Consider the following 5,219-nt stretch of genomic DNA (forward strand, 5'->3'; position numbering starts at 1 on the left):
CAGGCCCGCGCGGCGTGCGCGCCGTGAGCCCCGCCGCCTCCCGGAGCCCGGAGCTGCCCGCTCCCGCGGCGACTGCGCGGCCCGCGGCCCAGCGAGCCGGTGAGTGGGCGCCGAACTCGGGGTGGGGGCGGTGGGCACACTCGGGGGCTCGGCCCGCGCGGGGAGCGGCGCGGGGACGCGGCGGCCGGGGGCTGGTTCTCCGCTCCGACTCCCGAGTCCCCTCGGCCCCGCCCGGGCGCTGTCCCCTCCCGTGGCTGCCCTCCAGCCGCGCGGCGCCCGGCCAGCCGGGCCGCTGCCCTGCGGTCATTCACCTGTCCGGGCCGCTGAGAGCCGCTAGCCGCGTAGGCGGCTCGGCAGCACCACAGGCTCCTCACATGTCCTGCGGGGGGCTGACCGCCTGCTTCTGGGTCTCGGTGGCTGTAACTTTCGTCCTTTTTATGATTACAAAATCTTGGGAATTTCTGGAACAGCATTTAAATGGAGATATCAAGTGTCCTAGGACACTTGATAAAAACCCCTGCGCCTGGAGGCTCCTTCAAAACTTGAGAAGGCAGTGCCCCAGCCTCAGAGCGCCCATTGACCTGAGACAAGAAACCTAACACCAAGCTAAGGACAGGAGCACGGTGGCTGGGTTCTCTCAGTGGGGCACTGGTCCCGGCCATCTAACCAAGGTTTGGGGGGACAGAGGGTGAGTCGGGACCTGACAGGCTGTCCCTTCATTGCTGGATGCACACTCGCTTGGCAGCCCCAGGCCACCTGCCAACAACCAGTTCCAAATCTTGGCAGAGCAGCGGCTCCCTCCTCCCCACTGTGTCTGCGGCACCTAGTGAGGCTGGCCTCGAGTCCCCAAGCGGCCAGCAGCCTGCTGGCCAGGCCTCTGCAGAAGCCAGAGTGTGGACACAATAACTGACCACACTTCTGGGCTGCTCACACATAAGGGGGACCAGACACTCTGCCGTTTCAGCTGGGTCTTCACTGGGGCACCGGTCGCCACTGAGAGGAGACAGAGGCCCTGGCAATAACTATGCCCTGGGGACAGCCACAGGCTCCCTGGCCTGCCGGGTCTGGCGCTCCAAACTGGAACCTCTGGTATCTTGCTAAATGAAGAAAGCCTCTAGAGATAACAGGCTTTTAAACATCATAGCTCCCATCTGGTGCACGCATACTGTGCCGAGTCATGGACAGGAAGCTGGGGCCAGGCCCTGCCCTTCACCACTGCTGTCCTGCCACCGTGGGGGGCACAAAAACACCCAGAGGAGAGACGAGCCCAGCATTAGTCCTGCATTGACTTGGGGCCCATGGAACTCAGAAGCCCCTGGCAGGTGGGTGACGGGAGAAAGGCACGCATGTCCATTGGGTATGAGTGGTGGGGTTTTAGGCGAGGACGTAGACCTGCTTATCAGTGTTTAGTCACCAAGTCGTATCCCACTCTTCGCGACCCCCTGGCTACAACCTGCCAGGCTCCCTCTGTCCATGGGGTTTCCCAGGCAAGAATCCTGGAGTGGGTGTCCATTTCCTTCTCCAGGAGACCTTCTCAACCCAGGGATCAAACCTGCATCTCCTGCCTTGACAGGCAGGTTCTTTACCGCTGAGCCGTCAGGAGAGCCCGCAGTCAGTTCAGTCGCTCAGTCCATCACCAGCTCCCGGATTCACTCAGACTCACGTCCATCGAGTCGGTGGTGCCATCCAGCCATCTCATCCTCTGTCGTCCCCTTCTCCTCCTGCCCCCAATCCCTCCCGGCATCAGTCTTTTCCAGTGAGTCAACTCTTCGCATGAGGTGGCCAAAGTACTGGAGTTTCAGCTTTAGCATCACTAGCCCTAAACCTATTATAATGCTTAAACCTATTATATAGTGAAAGAGGGACAAACCTCCAAGGTCCCTGCCAGCAAATACGCATGTGTGACTCCAGGTGGGACGAGGGGCCAGCCACTTTCCAGGGCCTGAGAGGAAGGCGCTCCTTGGGGAGGCGGCAGCCACACCCTCCAGGCCCTGGGATGTCATCTGGGAACCTCAGCAAACAACTTGCTGCCCACCAGGCCGAGTGCTGGGGGTGGGGCTGCCGCCTCCTCAGCTCTCTCCAGGCTGCAGCCTCTCTGGCGCTTGGGCGGCAGCAGGTGTCCGTGGGGTCTCACAGGTGCTGCAGAACAGGGGGCCTCAGTGTAAGGCGTAAAAAGTGAATTTTCACTCTAATTTGAGATGCTAAAAATACAGTGCTGTCAAGGGGCAGAGTTCAGGTCCCTACTCCACCCCCCAGGGACCTGTGGACAGAACCCCCTACGAGTAAGCAGCAGGACAGGGTGCAAAGGGCCAGGTGTCCTGTGCAGTCCCACAGGGGTCTCCTTCCTCCCACACACGTGGTGGGAGGGCAGAGAGCACACAGGAGTTTCCCAGTTTTAATTAGAGCCAAGGAAGCAACTGTTACTATTAGACCAAGTGTAAGGAGCAAAAATAACTGCTGGTTCCTCCCTTGGAAAGAACCACAGGCAGCGATAAGATCTGCGGCTCTGCTCCCAGTGCTCCCCCAGGTAAGAGCGCACCAGTTTCAGGCTGGGCAGGGGCCCAACTGGGTGCCAGCGGAGACGGGTCTGTTCTTAGTCTGTTTTCCCCTGATCGAGAGTACTGGAAGGAGCGGTAACCTCAAAATATTAGTCAGGGGACAATAAGAGAAAAAAGCCAAGGAACTAGTGCTCCACAAGCAGAGGAGAGCACGGTCCCGAATCCTTCCAGGGGGAGCCTGGGGCCAGGGGCAGGCCAGGACCCGGCCGGCTGCTCCCCTGCCCGCAGCCCTTCCCCACCGGCGGGTGAGCCCGTTCTCTTCCCGGGAGAACCGGAGACGCCACCTGCTTCACGCTCACTGCTGTTTAATTCAGAATCTTAAAAAGCAACAGGCTACGAAAACCAAGACACCCCAAGTGTATAATGAACCGTTGCTTATCGCAGCCCAGGAAGGCACAGCGTCTGATACCAATCAGTATGCGTAAGCGCTCTACGTTGAAAACCGATGAAAATATCAGCTTTTCCGGAGTGTCTGGCTCCTCTAGCTGGATGTTAATTGTAGCTAGAGCCTCTGCCCATTATTGCAAAAGGAAATAAACACTCAGGAGTCATTTTCAAAGCGTTATGATGGCTCCAGAGCACTCAGTTGAAGTCCAGGCAAAGTATACAGTGGGTCTCCAGGACGTCAGGCAGGCAGGCCGGGCCGGTGCCCACCAGGACACACTGCCGTGGCCTCGGGGCCCTGTGCCCAGCTCCCGGTCTGGGCTCTGCCAGCCCTTCTGCCCAGTGGGTCCTCATGTTTGCCTTGGGGAAAGGCCTTTGAGGCCATCTCACAGGCTGCGGGACACCGGTCACAGAGCTCCCTCTTTGGGGTGCTCTGGGCGGGCGGGAACAGACGGGGTGCAGTGGGATGAGGTCAGTGACCTTGGAGGGGAGTTAGCTGGTGCTTCAGTTGGGCAGGCTGTGTGCGCACAGGGCCACTGGGGAGCCCCTGCCCATCATGGCCCCCGCCCGCCATTGCTCTGCTGAGCTCCTGGCCCCCCTCTTTCCGTGGAGATCACAGGGCTGTAACCCTGCGTTTGGGCAAGGCTTTTCATTGCCTGTGGACATTCACTTTTGAAGGGTTAGTTTATGCAGTTCTAGGCTTTTTTTTTTTTTTTTTTAAAAAGGCCCAAGGAGAAAAGATGCTGACATCTGGCCTCAAAATACTTCCAGCAGCTAACCCAGGCGTGCGGTCCTTGCCGGCAAGGAATGAAAGACAGGGCGCCTGTAAGCAGGGCGCCATCAGGGAGGACCTGCCCGGACCCCGAGGGGCTGGGAGCCCAGCTCAGCAAGCGCAGCTCCAGAGACTCGCTGTCTGTTCCTACAGCAGCCCTGGGGGCCCGGGGCTGCTGAGCTGTGGCAGGACCCCCCGCCCCCCATCCCCGTGAGAATCTGCCCTTGGCCTGGGGCATCTGCACTCTGCCCTCCCTCCCCCCGTCTCCTCTCCCCACACGGCAGCTGGCAGAGTCTGAGGGAGGCAGCACAGCAGCGCAAATGTGTGGGAGGCGAGGACCCGCCGTTCCATGCCCAGCACCAGGGAGGGACGCTCACCCCCTCACTCCGTCCTCCCGACAGCCTGACCGGGGACCCAAGCCAGGCAGCTGTGGGCAGGGCGCCCGGGGAGGCTGGTTCTCAGTCCGCGGCCCGCGGATGGGAGCCCTCACCAGGCAGCGTGCGCCCCTCCCAAGGGGAGGTCTGAGTCGGGCCAGGGGGCACGATCGAGCTGCTTCCCCAGAGGACAAGAGCGTAAGAGCAGGCGGCCCTTAGTGCAGCGGGGCTTAGACACGTGCCCCGTGGCCCAATATCCCCCACGGGCACCCAGCCTGCATGCCACCCCCTCCCTGGGGCCTGCCACCAGCCCCCACCGTGTCCCCTGTCCCCATCACCAAAGCCTGGGGGGTTGAGGGGGCGGGGGCTGCCTCACTGCCGCCCTAACACCCAGCTCAGAGTCCCGGGCACCGAGCAGAGGCTGGCCCGTCGGCTCATCTGCCCCGTGGCCCAGCCGCCCGCCAGCCCCCTCTCCAGGCCGTGTGCTGCAGGGCCCTGTCTGCCCAGCGTGCCGGCTTGGGTCAGCGTGGCTGGCGCCCATGCAGGCACCACGGAGGACACGTCGCGTCTCGGGAGCTCCTGGTTAAGTCCAGAGCGGAGCAGGGGCCCCTCCCCGATGCCACAGCAGTGCCGCTAGCCTGCACTCACGTCAGGGTCCACCTGGGAGTCAGGTGCCCTCCCCGGGCGGGGCACCCTCTGCTCTGCCAGGCTGGCCGCGCTCCCCTCTTCAGTCCACTGCTGGCCCTAGGCAGGAACCACCCTGGCGCGAGGCTGTGAAGACATCTCCACTCCCTGGAACAAGACCATCCGGAAGTTGGCCGAGTGGCAGTCACCCGGGGCCAGGCAGGGCCACTGCCCCAGGAGCATGATCAGAGAGAACAGACAGAACTCTCAAAGAGTGGGGGGTGCAAATTACCTTCAGGTCAAGTTAATCCCCTTGGGAGAGACCGGATGTGGTGACCGCCGGACTACCTCGACGACCAAGGAGCAAGCCAGGATGCTGGAGCCCACCAGCCCTCCCACCCCAGGCCACACGACGTCAGGGCTGGGCAGTCCTGCTGCTGGCATTGCTGCGAGACCACGGCCACAGGCCTGCACGTGCCAGGCGCGCCCCTGCTCCGTGGACAAAGG

General features: G+C 61.9%; 1 protein-coding gene across 1 annotated transcript in view; it reads left to right on the top strand.

The window, feature by feature from the left end:
- Positions 1–5,219, top strand: part of GPR146 (G protein-coupled receptor 146) — a 10,106-nt gene continuing 4,887 nt past the window's right edge. The window contains 1 exon segment of the mRNA XM_010845542.1: positions 1–99. The gene's annotated coding sequence lies outside the window, so the exon portion shown is untranslated.

This window comes from Bison bison, unplaced genomic scaffold (genome assembly GCF_000754665.1).
Source record: "Bison bison bison isolate TAMUID 2011002044 unplaced genomic scaffold, Bison_UMD1.0 scf7180017848595, whole genome shotgun sequence".
Taxonomy (NCBI): domain Eukaryota; kingdom Metazoa; phylum Chordata; class Mammalia; order Artiodactyla; family Bovidae; genus Bison; species Bison bison.